The 21,042-nt window shown below is 41.0% G+C and overlaps 1 protein-coding gene across 1 annotated transcript in view; it reads right to left on the bottom strand.

The window, feature by feature from the left end:
- LOC134345962 (espin-like protein) overlaps positions 1-21,042 on the bottom strand; it is a 105,848-nt gene that overhangs the window by 28,042 nt on the left and 56,764 nt on the right. The gene's annotated exons all lie outside the window — the stretch shown is intronic.

Here is a 21,042-nt window from a genome sequence, read left to right as displayed (position 1 = left end):
GGGTCTCCAAGATCTCTCATACTGACCTCTTCAGTGTCCCCCATTTTAGTTGCACTCTCTTTTGCAGCCACACCTGGGACGAGGTGTAGACACTTACACCATACCTCAGAATCTTTCTCTCAGTTGTTCCTTCCACCTTGCTGACTAGGTTGTTGCGCAACTTAGTGGCATAGAAGAACCACTCTGATGCCAGTACTAATGCCAGAGCTTACTCAGACCTCCCTGAGGAAGACCAGGTTACCAGCACTATGCCAGGCTGTCGTCAGCTTTTTGCTCTTCTCTCACCTGCCGTGTCATGGACTATTCCTGGAACCCAGTGGGGCAGCATGACCTTCTATAGGCCTGCCAGCTCTCAGGCTGGAGAGCTGCCCACTGAATCTGTGCCAATGCAAGCTTGCTGTGAGTGTGGCAGACCCCTTTCAAATAAGTGGAGTCACACAGCATGAGAATAGGCCCCTCAGCACAGCTTGTCTATGCCAGCCATGGTGTTCATGTGTGTCCCACATCCCTCTAAACCCCTTCTATCTACTTACTTAATCAAGAGTATTTTAAATGTAGTCATTGTATCTGCCTCAAACACTTCCTCTGGCAGCTCAATCCACATGTTTACCACCCTCTGTGTGAAGAAGATGCCCCTTAGGGCCCCTTTAATTTTTTCACCTGTCACGTTAAATCTATGCCTTCTTGTTTTTAGTTATCTGCTCCCAGAAGAAAAATAAGGAGTCAACTTTGTTAAATTATTTATCCCTGTTCAGATCATTCTAATAATCTCTCAAAATGTGTATGTGCTATGAAATTAGAATATATTTTGAAGGTTTTACATTTCCTGTATGCTATTCTCAAACATTCACTGATCCTAGTCACACCATTTTCTAAGTGGTGTGTCTGAGGCTGTCAAAATGTTTTGGAGTACAGACAACATTAAGACGTCTCCTCCCTGCACTGAGCCATGCCAGAGAGGACACCAGAGGAGGCTGCACTGGTGTTTAGCACAGAACAATGCGGACCAGGACAAGTGACTAGTGATTTCTGGCAATAACAACTCCAATCCAATTTCCCTTTTGTATCAAATTCTAATTGATAATTTTCTTTTGAAAATATAATTGTTTAAAGTTATTATTCCAAAACAAGATGTTGTTTTAGAGTTGGATTATTAATAATTATAATATGGCCAATATTTATTCCTCACCCAATTTTATGGCCCCTTTTGTCCCTCTTAATCACTTGCTTAAGCACTTTCCTGCTATCTCTATATTCTACAAGGGTGCAGTCTGATTTTAGCTTCCTAAGCCTTACATTTGCTCCCTTTTTCTTGCTGACTAAATTTATTGCCCCTTGGTCATCCAAGGTTCAATTACCTTTGTTCTTATTCCTTACTAGGGCATTCTAATCTTGAGGTTCAATTAGCAGGTCTTTAAATAATTCCAACCGCACCCTTTAGCTCCTGTATTATTCCGTTATAATTTGTCCTTCACCAATTTCGTATGTCACCAAAAACTCTCACAAATTTCCACCGATGTAATTCGGAGAGGGCTCTAACTGGTTGTATCACCGTCTGAAATGGAGGCACCCCAGCACAGGATTGGAAGAAGATGCAGAAAGTTGCAAACTCAGTCAGATGGGCTCTAGCCTCTCCAGCATCGAGGATATCTTTCAAAAGGTGATGTTACAAGAAGGTGGCATCCATCGTTAAGGACCCCCATCACCTGGGACATGCCTTCTTTTCATTGCTGATATTACGGAGGAGGTACAAGAACCCAAAGGCACACACTCAGTGTTTTAGGAACAGCTTCTTCCCCACCACTATCAGATTTCTGGATGGAAAATGAACACAGGTACACTACCTCACTAAGTTTTTCCCTTTTTTTTGCTCTCTTTCTGCACTACTTACTTAAATCTCTCTCTCTCTCTCTCTCTCTCTCTCTCTATATATATATATATATATAATATAAAATAATGTATAGTTTTTCATTATGTATTGCACTATACTGCTGCCACAAAACAACCAATTTCATGACATATGTCAATGATATTAAACCTGATTCTGCCTCTGATTTAGTAACTTTCTGCAAGATCCCATTTTATCCTTACTCATAACTATCTTAAAACATGAAACGTTGTTCATTATTTCCCAAATGTTCACCCACTATCAGGACTGCCTCTTGGACTGGCTCATTTTCAAAACCAGGCCCAGTATGTTCAATCCTCTACTTGGCCGATACACATGCTGTTTTTAGAATTCCCACCCTGTCTAAGCTTCGAGGAAGTTCTGATCAATACCAGGGAAGTTAAATTTCCCAACTATGACAACCTTGATGTCTCACACCTTTCCATAATCTGTCCATACTTCTGACTACCACCTCTTGGTGGCTACTGGGAGACATATAGAATAATCCCATCAATGAAATTGCACCTGTCCTATTTCTGAGTTCCACCCAAATTGCCTTTATGCGTGAGCCGTCTAATATGCCCTCTCTGAGTACTACTGTGACAAATTGCCTAATGACTAGTGCAACTGCTCCACATCTTTTATCCCCCACACCCATCACGTCTAAAACAATGGAACCTTGAGAATGTTGAGCTGTTAGTCTAGTTTCTCATGCAACCAGTCTCTGTAATGGCAGCAACACCATCATTCCATATACTGATCCAGGCTGGAGTTCATTCTCATTACCCATAATACTTCTAGTTTTGTGTACAAAATTGGTTTCCATGTTTCCAACCTGTAAAGGCTGCAAAAATATTCACAAGGATGATGCCAAGATTGGAGAGGTTGAGCTACAAGAGGAAGTTGGAGGGGCTGGGCTATTTTCCTGGAGTGCGGGAGACTGAGAGGTGACCTTACAGCAGTATATAAGATTATTAAGGCATAGATAAGGTAATTGGTTGCAGTGATTTAGTGGAGTTTAAAACTAAGAATTAAGATGAAAAAAGGAAAGATTTAAAGGGGTCATGCAGAGGTTGGTGGGAAAGTGGTGGAGGGGAGTACAACTGCAATGTTCTGGTCAGCTACATGGATTAAAAAAAAGACTCAGGGAGTTTTGGGCCAAAAGCAGACTTTTGGAACTAGTTCAGGTAGGCAACTTACCCTTGGCCATTATGCCCAATGGCCTATTTCTTGGCTGTGTAATTCCCTGATTCCAAGATATTGCATAAATAAATACATTTTATTAGTTGAGGCACAGAGTTCAAAAGTCAAGAGGTTATGTTGCAAATTTATAAAACTCTAGTGAGGTCACATCTGGAGCTTTGCACACAGTTCTGGTCACCCCACTATAGGAGGGACGTTGAGTCTCTGGAGAGGGCGCAGAAGATGTTCACCAGGATGCTGCCTGGTTTAGAGGGCATGTGCTATCATGAGAAGCTGGACAAACTTGGGTTGTTTTATCTGGTGTGGCCGAGGCTGAGAGGAGATCTGATAGAGGTTTATAAGATTATGAAAGGCAGAGGTAGAGTAGACAGGGAGTATCTTTTTCCCAGGGTTGAAACGTCTAGTACCAGAGGGCATGCATTGAAGGTGAGAGGGGGGTAGGTTCAAAGGGGGTGTGAGGGTAAGTTTTTCACTTGGAGAGTGGTAGATGCTTGGGATGCGCTGCCTGGGATGGTGGTAGAGGCAAATATATTAGAGGCTTTTAAGAGATGTTTAGTAGAATCAATTTGATCAAAAAAAGATTACTGATCCCATCTTTCTTTTATGGAGAAATAAGTGGATTTGTTCTTTTGCAGATTTATTTAGTGATAGTCGATTGATGTCTTTTGAAGAGTTAATTAACAAATATTCTCGCTCTCATACACATTTCTTGCGATATTTACAGGTTAGACATTTTTTACAAAAATATGTTTCTACGTTTCCATATATGCAAGAATCTGATTTGTTGGACACTATTTTGAATATGAATCCCTTAGTGAGAGGCTCCATTGGTAGAATTTATAATTTATTTCTATTACAAAAAGATAACCTCTCACTAAAGATTAAAGAGATGTTTAGATAAGCACACGAATATAAGGAAGATGGAGGGATATTGGCATTGCGTAGATAGGAGGGATTAGTTTTGGGTTTTGTAATTTACTTTTTAGCTGGTTCAGCACAACATTGTGGGCCGAAGGGCCTGTTCCTGTGCTGTACTCTTCTGTGTTCTAAAGTACATTTAACCAATTCCCTAGAACCTTTGGGATTGCTAATGATAATGCAATTATTTTGAGGTACATTCCTGTCCACAATCATCCCCTTCCTCTGGAATCTACTTTGGTCCTACTACATTCTCAGATTGTGCGCCAGCCCTCGCACTATTCTGAGTAAAGATCATTGATGTATAGTGTTAACCTTTGCCTGATATGCAGAGAATTTCTACTCCGATGTACACAGTGCTTTGCTTTTCTGCAATGATTCAAGCTCTTCGTCCTCCTCCAATTTTGCCCCCTGGGTAATACCTGATTTCGATCTCTTCATTGTTGCCAACTGTGCCTCCTTCACTTGTGCATGCTGCAGGCTTTGGAATTCACTCCCAAACCACTCTGTCATTCTAACTTGATCTACTTGAAGCTGCTTTAACAAAAAAAAGCTAACCCCAACTTTCATCACTGGTTCTACTAACTGTTTATGTTGGTTTGTGTTGAAATGAGTCTGATGCACTACTATGAAGCTCTCCGGGAGAAGCTTAGGATTTAATGCTGTTGTTCTACCTGGATCTGATGTAAAGGGAGCAGTATGGGAGTCCAGTAGGAAGTGTTTCCTAAGCAATGCCAGGGAATGAATCTCATAGGTAGGATTTTATATGGTAAATCCTGACTGAATTCTTGGCTTCATTCTTGCCCATATATTCACTTCCATGGGAAGAAGAGCAGGAATAGGATACCTTGGTCGTACATTGCTTAATGAATCGTTCACTTGCTGTCTTCTGCTGCCCCCACCCCCCCATAACCCTAGTGATTCTGCTGACAGGTTAAAAATCTTGATATTCAGAGGTGTTCAGATGGTATGGAGAAGGGAGTTTCTTACATTCAACATTTCTTAGTAAAGTATCCATACTGGTGGGAGGAGGGGGGTTTGTTGCTTTGCCGCAGCTTCTGTGTGGGAGGGGGGAGTTTGGGGGGGGCTTGGGGTTCTAACATTTAACTGTCATTCAATCTTTGGGGCACTCCTCTGTTTTTGTGGATGCTTGCTAAGAAAAAGCATTTCAGGATGTATATTGTATACATTTCTCTGACATTAAGTGTACTATTGAAACCTATTGAACTCTGGTTCTTTCTGGTAAAGCAAACTGGCAGTGCATGGAGCCTGATCCCGTGAACTCCTATTCTGGATCAACTGGTTCAAGATCAAAGCAGAACTGAACACAGAAACCTTTTGTTCTGCATTAGTTCTAATGGAAGCCATTCAGAGACTGGGATAGTGTATTAAGAATCTCAGCTATGTTGGCTCAGTAACCTTGTAATTTGACTTAGATCACAGAAATTACTAATCAATTCTTTTCGTAAGTTGCCCTTACGTGCTTACATCTGTTCAGCACTGTCCTCTATAATTGCCATTCAAGTGTCTATGGCGGAAATGATCCCTTCAGCTTCACCAGACCAAGTCCATGCACGTACTTAGAGGTTGCACGCAGTCAAAAAGCAAGTCATGTTTGTGTTGAGCGACCCGATCAAGGGAAGTGCACGAGGTTACTCACCTGAGCACTCTACACACTAACTCTGAACAGGTGTACCCACAGTGAGACATTCCAACTCCTTTCAAACAAAGCACTTGCAATGGGATACAGTCAATCCACTGGGGAACAAACTCCTTCATTCCCTCACTTCACCATGGCACCGTCCCAATGTGTTGGACAGTGGTTAAAAATGATCAAATACAGCAGGTGGCTGTGACTATAGTAGCTTCCGTGGTCAATATGTCTGAGCGCAGTAACTCAATAGGTATTCTATGTTTAATGAGGAATGTGATCTGCTTGTTACATCCTGTTCCCTTGTGTAGTTATTTAGTAAATACAGAGCCTCATGGAGCACAACAATGATGGATGATCATTATGAAAGCTTTTGTACTCTCCATCACTTCTTATTAAGCCTTAAATCAATCGTGGAAAAAGTCCACTGAAGCCCATTTCATCCAAGACCTTGTGAGGAGGTTCTGCTGTGGGCATATCTAGACCCTCTCAATTTCTGGTGAATCCACTTAGTAAAGTTCCAGGCAACTTTTCACTTGTTCATGAGTGCAATTAGGTAAAAACTTATAGCATCACTCCACTCACATCCAAACACTAAGCTCATAAGATGTCAGTTGCAGCAGATCTGCCGCTGAGTCTAATCGTAAAAGGTTCAATTCCCTTTACACTCTTGAGCATAAACTCTAAGATTACATCTTAGTGTACTGCTGCAGGGATGTCAGACCATCAGTTCTAGCACACAGAGGAGAGGTTAGTCTGAGACCTCCAACTGTCCAAGGAATTCATTCCAGTGTTGGAACTTTAAACAAATAATCACATTGCTACATCTGAGAACCTTGCTGTTTGCAATTGTTACCACCATGTATAACAGTGAAATTATTGCTGTGCTACCAGGCTTGGGGCAATACCATGATAAAAATGTTGGTACAACATCCAACTTATGTGTACAAACTAGAATTACCAGTATATTTTCGATGCACAATAACCATCCAATATTTGAATTCTTTATGAGAGAATTAATGAATTTACAGCATTCTCTGATATACTGTAAGTTTAAAGATAAGACATAGAATCTCAGAAAAAAATATGATGAAGTATTCATGAGTTGGATTTTTGTTGTGTGTAAGATAAGCAATTTTAAACTTCTTTCCAAGTAGAGGCATCTATATTCAGAGCACATGAGTTTAAGATAAGCTATGTGAGATTCAAATGTGATAATAAGGAAGAGTCTTTCCCCATAAGGTGATTTGAATTTAGAAATCTCCGTCTGAGGTGATGCTGGAGGCAAAGACTCTCAAAACATTTAAGTATCTGTCACAACCACAGACTCCTTTGCAGGGTTACGCCACCACCCCGCAGGCCGGCTGTGTCGCCGGTTCGGCAATTGCGCTCATGAATATGTGCGTCCCAGCAAATACATAATATACTGGGTGGGCACAGGAGTACATTCAGCCAGAGACTCATTCCACCGAGATGCAACACAGAGCGTCATAGGAAGTCATTCCTGCCTGTGACCATCAAACTTTACAACTCCTCCCTTGGAGGGTCAGACACCCTGAGCCAATAGGCTGGTCCTGGACTTATTTCCTGGCTTAATTTACATATTACTATTTAACTATCTATGGTTTTATTACCATTTAATTATTGATCATGCAAATGTAACAAAAACCAATTTCCCCCGGGATCAATAAAGTATGACTATGACTATGAAATTACTGTTTCATTATAGTGGTACAGGTCGACCTTCACTAATCCGGCACCATTGAGATTTGAGGAGTGCCAGATTAGTGAAAATGCCGAATTACAGAAGGATCACATTAAGCTTAATCAGTGCCAGATTACAGGTGGTCAGATTAGTGAAATTTGACCTGCATTTAACTCCCTTCCATGCGTTGTAGTGTGGTCGTGACTTGAGCAAAGCTACACTTCCTAATTATTTTCGTCCTTGTCTGAGAAAGAAGACTACCGTTTCGACTGACGCTGGAGAGGAGCAGTATTCGTTTGATATTTAGATATTGTTTTCAGCTGCAGTGATGGCATTTTACTTTCAGTTTGGGAGTTTTAGTTAATGGTCCTGTTGGCCTAACGTTTAGTATTTTCCTTTCTCTTAAAATTCTGAAAGTTCGCAATAAGTCAGCGAATGGTTGACGTGCGTCTGTGTCTCTCTCAGCCGCACTTCGGCCAAATACGTTCTGGCAGTATCCAGCTAAGCACTTGAATTGTCAAGGCATAGAAAGGTCAAAAGTACTAGTAAATGGGATTGGTACTTCATCATTAGCATGGACATGATGGGCCAAAGGGCCTTCTTTCTCATTGTTGGTATCAGTCTCTGATTTACAAATTATTTCCATTTTTATTGTAAATCTTTTTGTCACGTTCACATGATTGCCATTGCTCAGACATCCCCTATTCCTTCCAGGATATGACCCAGGAATGGTCTCTATTTTGTTTGCCTTTTTGTGAGAGCCAATTTTGGTAGGTTCATTCCTAGGTACCCTTTATCCTTATTTCCCCCTCACAATCACCACCACTCCCTGCCTTCTGCCCCACCATCCTCCCATGCTCCATATTAGTATCTACTTTGTTTGTAGGAAAAGCTCAGGAAAGAAACACAAACGTATATGATATCAAGTCATGCTGAGCACTGTGCACCCATGAAATTACTCTTCAACTGCACTCTCTGGTGTAAGTTAAGAAATCAAAAAGTTAAGAAATTTGCTCTTTGCTCCTCCAAGAGCAAGATGACAACTGGCCAGATATATTAGTGACATTGATTGACAGATATATATCAGCTAGTACCTGAGAAAGATAACTCCCTCCTCACTGCCCCTCACAACCCACCACCCCCCAGCTCCTCTTCAAAGGAGTCCTTTAAGTTTACATATAATTCAAAACAGTTCTCAGTTGAAGATCTCATTCCAAAGATGTGCATCAACTGGGGGGATATTGTCTGGCTCTGAAATTGATGCAATTTGATGTGTTTCATTCACTGCTGACCCTTGAACTCTGCAATCCTATTCTAGGGAACTACTTTGCACTGTATCATGATTAATCAGTCTGCTGGGAACATCAGACCACACAATGGCCAAAATGAGCTGGTCAGTCTTTCTTTAAAATAATCTCACTAATCATATGTCTTTTCCTGGGAATTATTGGTACACTTGGAATGAATTAGAATTCACTTTATTTAAGACTATACACATTCTACTTATGTATACGTAAGTGTACGTACGTATGTTTATGATAAGGAATGATTCATTCTACCTGATGCAGCAAGGTAGTGGCTTATAGAAGATAAGAAGAAAGGAATCATTCATTCTGGAACTTCGTAGTTCTTGTGTGCCTCACTGTTACCGCTTACAAATGCATGTCTTCACTCTGTGTAAACTCTCAGCTTTTTCCATCATTGCTTGCCAGCCTGTCGTGTTGTTAGAAACATAATACTCAGGGTTTTCTAAGGCTCTTCCTCGGAGATTGGGGATGACATACTTGCAGTCCAGTTTTTGTGGGGAGAACCACAGGCATTTCCAAGATGTTCAAGAGGTTCCCAATATCAGTTTGTGAGATGATGTGCTCCTTCTGTTACTTACGCTGGGCTTTTGAGTGAGTCCAAATCATGGACATGATTTTTAATGCCAGTTTCCCCTTCTCCATTTGAATGATCTGTGGAGATGTTGCATTCTTTCAAGGAAGCTATGAACACAACTTTGGATCTTTTTCTCTGTCCACCAGGTAATCTCCTCCTATGAAGGAGATCAGAACAGAGCATCTGTTTTGGGAAACTGATGTCAGGCATAGAAAAAACGTGGCCTATGTGGCCTTAGTGTAACCAAAGACCTCAGTGACAGAGAGGACATCGATGTTGCTTTGCTTCTCCTACCAGCGAATTAGGAGGGCAGGGATCACTGTTGATCAGTAGACTCAGTTTTGAGCTAGATCTGAACATAGAACACAGGACAGTACAGCACAGTACAGCCTTCTCAGCTAACAATGTTGTGCTAACCCTTCAATCTACATCTAGATCAATCTGACACTTCGCTCTCACATAGCCCTCGATTTTCCTTTCATCCATGTATCTATTTAAGAGTCTCCTAATGACCCCAAGGTATCTGGCTGTACCACCACCCCTGGAAGCACATTCAATGCACCCAACATTCTCTGTATCAAAAAATCCTGCCTTTGACACCCCCCGCCCCCCCCCATACTTTCTTCCAATCACCTTTTAACATTATACCCTCTTGTATCAGTCAGTTCTGCCCTGGGAAAAAGGCACTGGCTGTCCACTCGATCTATATCTCTTATCATGGTATACACCTCTGTCAAGTCACCACTCCTCCTCCTTCACTCCAAAGAGAAAAGTCCGAGCTCACTCAGTTATTCCTCATAAAACGTGCTCTCAAATTTAGGCATAATCCTGGTAAGTCTCCTTTGAATCCCCTCTAAAGCTTCCACATTCTTCCTGTAATGAAGTGACAAGAACTGAACACAATACTTGAAGTGTGGTCTAACGAGGGTTGTTCCAAGCTGCAACATTACCTTCCAGCTCTTGAACTCCCCTGACTAATGAAGGCTAACACACCATATGCATTCTTAACCATCCTATTAACTTGCACTGAAACTTTGAGGGATCGATGGACATGGATCCCAAGATCCCCCTGTTCCTTCAAACTAATAAGAATCTGCCATTATCTTTGTATTCTGCCATCAGGTTTGACTTTCCAAAGAGAATCAGCTCACATTTTTCTGGATTGAACTCCATCTGCCACTCTCAGAACATCTCTACATCCTATCAATATGCCATTGCACCCTTTGACAACCTTCTCACAGCACTACCAACCTTCATGTCACCTGTATACTTACCAACCCAACCTTCCACTTCCTCATCCAAGACATTTATAAAAATCACAAAGAGCAGTGATCCCAGAATAGATCCCTGCCGGACACCACTGGTCAAGATCTGAGATCTTAATATTCAAGCAGCCTTTTCCTCAGGGATGTGTTAGACTCAGAAAGCAATTCTGAGTTTCATCACTGCTGCCTATATAGACCAACAAGCCTCCTGAAGGAGTGAACCTTATCTAATGGGAAAATTTTAATTCACACTCCAGAATCAAGATCAGCTAATCATCAATACTCCTGTTCCCAAAAAAATGATAATCTGTATTTCCCAAGCCAGAACACCATGGATGAACCAGGACTCCACTCACTACTGAAGTCTAAGACTATGGCATTCAAATCAGGTGTCCTTAACCAGCATAAGGAAACAAGATACATCCTCCATAAAGCTATCAGGGATGCCAAGCAACACACACAAAATGCTGGAGGAACTCAGCAGGCCAGGCAGCATCTATGGAGAAAAGTACAGTCGATATTTCGGGCCGAAACCCTTCGGCAGGACTTGGTATAAGCTGGCAGTGAAGAAAGGATATGTGGCTTTAGCAGCAGGTCTGGGTGAGCACATGGCCAACGAGTTGGAGAGCAGCAGGGATCACAGTGAGAAAGGGTTTCACTGAACCCCCATCGAAGGGAAGACTTAAACTTCTTCGGGGTAGGCATCCCTGGAAGAGACTTTGCAGAGTAGTAAAATGCAATCACAAGCAAGAGGAAGTCTGCAGATGCTGGAAAGCCAAGCAACACACAGAAAATGCTGGAGGAACTCGCAGGCCAGGCAGCATCAATGGAAAAGAGTACAGTCGACATTTCAGACCAAGACCCTTTGGCAGGACTTGGTATAAGCTGGCAGCGAAGACATTCCCAGAAAGGATACATGGCTGTAGTAGCAGGTCTGGGTGAACACGTGCTCAAAGGGTTGGAGAGATCCTGCCTGGCATGGTGAGTTCCTCCAGCACTTTGTGTGTGTTGCTCAGATTTCCAGCATCTGCAGATTTTCTCTTGTTTGAGCGATACCAAGAGACAATATCAGTCCAAAATCAAATCCCAGACCAGCAAACTGGGATTTGATTTTGGACTGATATTGTCTCTTGGTATCGCTCAAACAAGAGAAAATCTATGAAACAAATTTGGGCAGCATCACTCTCAAAAGCACCTCTACTTGCTTATGAAGCTGAAAAAATTTGTCGTGCCTTCAACAATTTTTATTGATGCACCGTAGGAACTATCTCTTATCTGAATTAATCACAGCTCGGCATGGCAACTGCTCTGCACATGAATACAAGAAACTGCAAACAGCTGTGAACCAAGCACAACCCATCACAGAAACCAACCTCCCTCCATGGACTCTGTCTGCACTTCTCACTGCTTCAATAAAGCGGCAGCATAATCAAAGGCCCCACCCGCCTTGGACATCCTCTCTTGATACAAAAGCTTGAAAGTATGTACCATCTGGTCGAAGGACAGCTTCTATCCCACTGTTATAAGACTATTGAACAGTCAGTCCTGTTGTATGATAAGATGAACCCTTAACTTCAGTGTCTATCTTGTTATGACCCTACACTTCATTGTCTGTCTGCACTGCATTTTCCCTGTAAGTAATTCTGCATTCTGTTTGTTTTACTTTGTACCAATACACTGATGTAATGAATTGATCTGTGTGAATGGTATGCAAGACAAATTTTTCACTGTACCTCAGTACAAGTGGCAATAATAAGTCAATTTCTGAATTTAGTTGAGCTAAAATGTGCAGATGGGACTTGAATTTTCATGCATTCGGATATCCAGGTCCAAGCCCACTGTCTTGCTGAAACATAAAAGAAAATGGGTCTTGCGTTCAACATCCACAAGACAAAGGTCTCCTACCAGCTTGCCTCATCCTACAACACTCTCCTCCATTCATAAATGTTCCCGGTGACGCCTGGAAAACATGGGCTTCCTTTCATGTATTGGGAGCCACTCTCTGCAAAGGTTTTCAATGCAACATCGTTATCAAAGTCCCACCGATCTCTTTCTTATGGATGCCACTTCTATTGTATCAATTCAGACAATTTTACACCATGCATCTGTTCACGGACAAGAGTATTACAACACCAGTTAAAGACATATTGCACTGAATGGCCCTGAAGCAGAAACCTGCTGATCTCACCTCAGCAGAATGTGTAGCTCCTAGAATGTGGTGTGACTAGGAGTTATTCATTATCAAGCTGAGCAGCTCACTCTGAAAACAGCCAGACTGCTTCACTGCAATATCAGATTGCAATGACAGCAGTCCTTGCTTGTTTTTTTCCTATATTCTGCCCGTGATTACAAGTACTGATCCTGCAGACAGGGATGAATACCCGTTCCATCCTGTAACAGCCACAACATTGTTGTGAGTCACTTCCTTGTACTGACTAATCAATAGCATCACATGTAATGTATGGCACCTCCTTAGCCTTGGTCTTCAACCTTTGAGCTATTTACCCTTACCTCACCTTCCATGGCCTTAAAAGCTCAGTGAACCCTCCCATCCCAGTCATTCGCTCTCCCCTCCTTTCCTTTGGGCAGAAGTTAGGAAAACTTGAGAAAGCACAGCATCTGGCTCAAGGACAGCTTCAATTCCACCGTGATAAGACTCCTCAGCAGACTTTGTGTCTGGTAAAGATGAACTATTTACCTCATCGTGCCCTTGTACCTTATTTGCTTACCTGTCTTGCACATTTTCTGGAAGTGTAATACTAGATTTTATATTCTGCTGTTGCTTTTCGCTATAAGGAGACGTTGGACAAATTTAGGCTGTTTTCTTTGGAGTGTCAAAGGCTAAAGAGACCTGATCGATCTTATTATATTTGAAGCAGAGGTTGATAGATTCTTGGTTAGCCAGGGCATCAAAGGTTACGGTGAAAAGGCAGGAGAATGCAGTTGAGAGGGATAATAAGTCAGCGATGATGGAATGACGGAGTGGACTCGATGGGCCGAGTGGCCTAATTATGCTCCTATGTCTTATGAACCTAAGACAGGAATTCATTAAATTATGAGAGGTATAGACTGAGTAGATTGCCAGAATTCTTTTCCTGGAGTAGAAAGGATAAGGTTAGAGGGTGACCCTTTAAAGATTGGTAGGGCAGGTATTTTGCACAGAAAGAGACAGGTGTCTGGAACGAGCTGCCAGGGGCAGTGGTGGAAGCAGTTATGACTGTGACACCTAAAAGACTTTTATAAAGGCACATGAATATGCAGGAAATGGAGAGATGTGGATCATGCTGAGGCAAAATAGATTTAGCTTAATTTGACACCATGTTCGGCACAGATATTGTAGGCCGAAGGGCCTGTTCTTATGTTGCAGTATTATATGTTATTCTACCGCACCAGCCTATAATGGCTCACTTCCACCTCCGTCGTCACTCCCAGATTGGTGAATCATTCATGTCATTCAGCATTCATGATGGGCTTCCTACAAGTATTTCAAAGGAAATTCACCCAAAAATTTTATCCAAAGTGTCCACTTACATGGTGGGAATGGAACAGAACCAGAGAGAATTGACCAAAGCTAATTGCACTTTCCATGGGAAGGCACAGCCAGCGTGATCCAGAAGTTGTTCAGAATCAGGGATGGGGAGTCGGGAGAAAGAGGGGAAGTCAATGGGCTACAGGTTAGGAAGGTGAGGTGGTATCAAACCTCCTAATTGTGGAGACTAACCCAGCACACAGTAACAGGTCAGGTTCACTAAGGAAGCATCCCAGGCAATTGACTTAAAAGTATTTCAACTTGTTTTTTGTGTTGATTGATAGCTCGTTTTGAGTTCAAGTAGCAGGTGCTTAAACCTTGTCTTTCCGTGGGTTATTTTTGAGATAGTATTTCTCATTAAAATTCAATGGCCTTTCTTAAGCCACCTGAGAGAGAACTGCTCAACAACAAAAAGCCATGTAAGATTCAGTTCTCTGGGTACTTGGCTCAGTTTACGCGACAGCTTTGTAAAGCAGATGCAACTATTAGTTTATTTCTGACTTCCAGGGAAACTAGTTAACTCTAAAGCTACTGACAATATTTAGGCTGCCATTAATTCTGTTTGTCTATCCATTAACTGGGTAGTATGAAGCTGCATTTTAATTATGAAGCTATATTTTTGTTATATAGTGAGACTAATTATAGAATACTGCATGCAGTCCTTACTTATGAAAATGGTCAATGCATAGGAAGCATTTGAAAAGTCTTGCTGAACTAATACTTGGAACGGGTGAATTGTCTTATGAGGAAAGGTTGTACAGTCTAGGCTTGTACACATTGGAAGAGTGAGAGGAAATGATTGAAACATGTCAAATCCTGAGAGGTCATAATGTAGCGAGGATTGTGGTATTTTCTAGAATGAGGCATCACTCTTTAAAAACAAGGAGATGTCCAGTTAAGACAGAGGTTTCTCTCAGAAGGTCATGAATCTGTCTTTTCCAAAGCATGGTGCAGGCAGAGTGTTTTAATAATTTTAAGGTGGAGGTAGATGGATAATAGACATAGGAGTGAAAAGTTAATGCAGGTAAACTGGAATGTGAATGAAGTTACTGAAGGGTCAGTCATTAAATGCAGACTAAAGAGACAGACTGGTCTACTCTTGCTCCTAATTTGCACTCCTATGAGAAAAATATTGTAATGTCATGAGCCATATTGAGAGGTATTTAATGCTTTTAACAAAATATTCGATTTATATAGATTTTTACAACACTGAATGACCTAATGCAATCAAACAAAAACTAACAGCAAGCCACTTAAGGAAATATTCCTGGATATTAAGAAGTGCATGTTCAAAGAAGTATATTCAATTGTGCAAAAAGAATTGAAGAAGCAAACAGTTTAACAGGGAATTCCAAAAGCAGGGATTTGGCAGCTGTCATCATAGTTTTCAATGGTGCACTGATTAAATTCAGGAATGTTCATGGGGCCAGAACTGGAGAAGCACAGTTACCACGGAGCTGCAGGAGATTACAGACAAATGGATAAGGGAACACTAATATTATGGAGGCATTGAACAAACAGGAGTCTTTGAAGGTCATGGACACTGGGTGAAGGCTGACAGAATAAGGTGGGTGAGCACATGATTGGCAGAGTTTTAAATCATCTTTTTTTCTGGGAGCATTCAGAGAGAGCTTTGGAACAGCCATGTCTCTCGATAATAAAGAAATGAATGAGGGAATATTCCAAAAGTCATTAAGATTAGGATGATTGCATGTAACTCAGAGAACAGCTCTGGTGTTTCACTGAAATTTGAGGGAAAGAAACAGCAGTAGAAACTCTGTGAAGAGGAATTCCACTCTAGTTCCACAGCAAGTTACACCTGGCATTCTTACAACAGAATCTTCTCCCCACTCCAAACAACTCTCATCAGTAAAACAATGTCCTGCTTTATGTTTCATTACTTGAACTAAAGCAGTCCCAAAGGGAAAGGCTGCAGTCCACATACCTTTCAATCTTCTGCTTGTGGACACATCATCTCTGTTCCTTGATACCAATTTTCCCACCAATGAAAATAGTCTTTCATTATCTCTTCTCTGGTAAAAAGGCCACCAAGGCTTTCCCATTCCAAAATGTTATCTTTACAGGCCATTAAAGTTATGAAAAGTGTACAGCACAGACCCATTTTACTGATGACAGGGATGGTAAATTGCCTAATTAATGAGACACTAAATTGGGACAAAATTCTCTGTAGCAGAAGAATTAAAATAGAGTTAATGGAACTTTTTCAAATTCTGTAAGCACTTGATTTGCTGAACCAGGAATGTTTATTTTCTTAGGGTGTGAATCAGCATGAAGACTCACGTGGTGAGGAGAGAACTTGAATGAAGCGTCAATATATTGGAGTAAAGAATACCTGAAGACAGGGTCGCAGCAAATCTGAAGGTACCATTGGGTAAGCATTTGAAGCGGAAGAAGCAAGTGAAGATGGTGGTGGGATAGCTGGGAGACAGATACTGACAAACTAATGAATAATACCACTCAGCCTGATAAAGATTCTGCACCGATACTGTGACTTTGATGTCTCTGACAAGAAACAAATAACTTGTTTCAGCGGCTAACAATTGTTTAATTTGGTTTGCATAGCAGCTCAGCTCAATGAGCAAAGTAAATGAAGAATTCAAAAGAAACTCAATGAACATTCTATTAATCTCAAGTACAATGGTGTTAGGAAGTTTGTGAACCCTGCAGAATTTTCTCTATTTCTACATAAATATGACCTAAAATGTGATCAGATCTTCACATAAGTCCTAAAACTAGATAAAGAGAACCCAATTAAATAAATAACACAAAAACATTATACTTGTTCATTTATTAATTGAGAAAAATGATCCAATATTACATGTATTTGTTGGAAAAAGTTTGTGAACCTCTGGAGTGATGCCTTCTACAAAAGTTATTTGTAGTCAGGTGTTCCAATCAATGAGATGAGATTGGAGGTATGGGTTGTAGAGGTGCCCTGCCCGATTTAAAAAAAATACATAATATCAGGTTACTGACAGAGCCTGCTCTTCTCAAGAAAGATCTGTTTATATGCACCATGTTTCAATCAAAACAACTTTCAGAGGACCTTGGAAGAAGAATTGTAGAGATGCATGAAACTGGAAAAGGCTACAAAAGCATTTCTGAAGACCTGAGTGTTCTTCAGACCATAGTAAGAGAAACTGTCTACAAATGGAGGAAACTCAGTACTGTTGCTATTCTCCCTAGGAGTGGGCATCCTGCAAAGATCACACCAAGGGCACAACATGCAATGCTGAAGGAGGTGAAGAAGAACCCAAGGGTAACAGCAAAAGACCTATGGAAACTTCTAGAACTTGCTGAGGTCTATGTTCATGTGTCCACTATAAGAAAAGCACTGAACAAGAATGTTCATGTAAGGACACTCCAAAGAAATCGCTGCTCTCCAAAAACAAAAACATTGCTGCGTGACTCAAGTTTGCAAAAGACCACCTGGATGTTCTATAATGATTCTGGGACAATTTTCTGTGGACAGTTGAGACAGAAGTTGAACTTTATGGCAAAAATGCATATTGCTATGTTTGGAGGGAAAAGGGCACTGCACACCAACACCAAAACCTCATCCCAACTGTGAAGCTTGGTGGAAGGAGCATCGTGGTTTGGGGCTGCTTTGCCACCTCAGGGCCTGGACAGCTTGCAATCATTGAGGGAACAATGAATTCAAAATCATATCAGAACATTTTACAGGAGAATGTCAGGATAGCAGTCTGTCACCTGAAGCTTAATAGAAGTTGAATAAAGCAACAAGACAATGATCTGAAAGACAAGAGTAATTCAACAACAGAATAGTTTATAAAGAAGAAAATTCAAGTTTTGGAATGGCTGAGTCAAAGTCCTGACTTTAATCCTATAGAAATGTTGTGGAAGGACCTGAAGCAAGCAGTTCATGCAAGGAAGTCCACCAACATCCCAGAGCTCAAGCAGTTTTGTAAGGAGGAATGGTCTAAAATTCCTCCAGATTTATGTACAGGACTGATCAACAGTTACTGGAAACATTTGATTGAAGTTATTGCTGTACAAGGGGGTCACACCAGTTACTGAAAGCAGAGGTTCACATACATTTTCTTACAAATACATGTAATATTAGAATATATTTCTCAATAAATAAATAAATAAATATAACACTTTTTTGTGTTATTTATTTAATTGGGTCCTCTTTATCTAGTTTTAGGACTTATGTGAAGATCTGATCACATTTTAGGTCGTATTTATGCAGAAATACAGAAAATTCAACAGGGTTCACAAACTTTCTAGCACCACTGTAGATATGGCAGAAATCCAGTTTAATTTAAACTACTGGTGAGGCAAAGATGAAAAACATGCAATGTATTTCTTAAGAGGAAGTCACGGGACATTCGATGAGACACCAGAACCTGCTCTATCCCCCGGAATGATTGAAGACCCTCACATAAATTCAGAGCCAATGCTGAAAGTGCTGAGAATTATTTATTTCACTCACTTATTGTACGTTAATAATTGCCTCAAAATGAGCAGGTATCTAAGAATCAACTGCAATAGTTAGTTCTGAGTTACAAACAGACCAGACCAAATAAGGAGAGTAGATTTCCATGTCTTATGGACATTAGTGAACTAGGTGCATTTAACTAAATCAGTACGGCACAGAAACACACTCTTCATCCCACCATATATTCAATAACAACACCATTTGCCTGCACATTGTCTACATCTGTACAATAAATTGTACTTTTGACATCACAATCTACCTCATTATGATCTTGCACCATATTGTTTACCTGCACTGGACCTTTGCTGGCTCTGTTACAATTTATTCTGCAATCTGTTATTGTTTTACTTTGTACTATCTCAATACACTGTGTAATGAATTAATCTGTGTGAACGGTATGCAGGATAATCTTTTCACCGTACCTCGGTACATGTAACAAATTTATTCCAATTCCCTGTCTGTTCTTGTACTATAACAATCTCATAGTTTTATGGCTAATGTTGCACATATATTTTTGTTTAATTCCATATTTAATTAATTGAATATAAATTTCACAGCTGCCATGCTGGGATTTGAACTCTTGTCTCTAGATCAATGGTCCAGAACCCTGGCTGATAGTCCGTGACTTTACCACTATTGCTATCATATCATCAACAAATGCACTTCTTGATTGAATTTCCACTGGGAGGAGTGATGATGTTGTATTTGATTATCTCTGCCTAGTCGGCTATTCATATGAATAGAGGACCTGTCAAAGGCTTTGACTTAGAACTAAGCTACAAATTCTAATGAGTTTCCGGTTAGCCATGAGATTCAACCACTAAGTCAGCTGTGGCCAATGATTGCGCCTGGACTCAAACTATGGGATTACTGACAAACATATCTTGTTTCTTTTGATATCTTGTCTCAGGAAGATCTACATAATTGCTATTTGAAAGATACCATCTGTATTATTACTAATTGATTTTCCGCTGTTACTGTCCCAGCAGAGGCTCTATCTTAGCGTTGTGTTTTATCATTTAAAATGTCAGCCCAATTTGGGGGAAAATCTAGAGTAGCATTGCTGGGAATTTCTGAGTCAAGGATGCAGAGATATTTTTCAAAAGCTGTCAAGAAGTCTGAGATTCAGCCTACAAAAGAGGAAATGGAACAGATAAATAGGAAACTCTTGGAAATAGGGAATTGCTGAAAAACCCAAGCACAAGATCTTTAATTTTGACCAAAGGCCCTTCGTATTTAAATCTCATGGAAGAGCAGATGCTGGAAATCTGCTGTAAATAGAATTTCTGCTCTTCCCTCCCAGCACAGCTCCCAGTCCTATGGCACTTTCCCAGACAAAAGGTGGAGATATAACACTTTCCTTTCACCTCTTCCCTTCCCACCATCCAAACACTCAAGCAGTCTTTCTAGGTGAAGTAGTGATTCATTTTGTACTTAGTCATAGGTCCATATGGCAGGCAAACTGCCCCTTCAGCTCAACTCAACCATGCCAAACAAAATGCCCATCTAAGCTAGTCCCATTGCCTATGTTTGACTCATATCCCTCTAAACATTTCCATGCACCTATCCAAGTGCATCCTACCTCTTCTAAGTCAGTGTATTGGATTCAGTACTGATATGTGGTCTCCACTACATTGGAAATATCCAAGTCAGCTTGGATAATCTTTTGTGGAGTACAAATATTCAGTCCATGGAACTGACCCTGAGCTTCAGGATACTTTCAGCTTTAGTTCACCATCCCTCTCCCACTCTGACCTTTCTGTCTGCAGCCTCCTGCACCATGACGAGAAAATCCAACATAAGCTTGGGGGATCAACACCCCATCTTCTGTTTGGGCACTCCGTAGCCTGAAGGGCTCAATACTGAAATCTTCAACTTTAGTAAGTTCACTCCTCCTTTCTGGTTTTGCCAAGTGCCTTTGGCATCATCATTTTGGTTCAGTTTTTCCTTTTTTGTATAGTCTCCTCTATTGAGAATATCCCCCAGTACATTCACAACACATTATAGAGACAAAGCTTAAACTGCTCCTTGATGACCACATCATAGCCTCTCCCTATCAGACATTGTCTTTGTTCCACTAATATCGTCTCAGCCTTTTCTCCTCCTAAAAATAGCTTGCTTTTTACTCTTTCCCCACTTTTGAAGAAGGATCCAGTACCTGAAACATTAACTGTTTCCCTTTCCACTGGTACTCAGCATTTCCAACATTTTCTGTTCTTCTTTCTGATTTTGAACATGCACAGTGTTTTTTTTTACATCTGCAAGTCAAGGTTGTAGGATTGAGTGAGTTCTCTTCCACATGATAGTGCATGACATCAAGAACAGGCTGAAGTTCCACTGTAGCATCCTGACTACTGGTTGGATATGTAAGATGGTCTACCCTTGCACTGAAAGTTTTAGGGGGGGGGATCCAGTTGGGGGAATGCCGAGGTGGTTGGAGAACTTTCTCCTTCCAGTGGGAGACAGCAAAACAGCAGTGCAATCAGAGCCAGATGGTTTGGCAGTTTTGCCAGACACAG

This window comes from Mobula hypostoma, chromosome 4 (genome assembly GCF_963921235.1).
Source record: "Mobula hypostoma chromosome 4, sMobHyp1.1, whole genome shotgun sequence".
NCBI lineage: Eukaryota > Metazoa > Chordata > Chondrichthyes > Myliobatiformes > Myliobatidae > Mobula > Mobula hypostoma.
The sequence above is the reverse complement of the archived record's forward strand: the minus strand, read 5'-3'. Positions and strand labels throughout refer to the sequence as shown.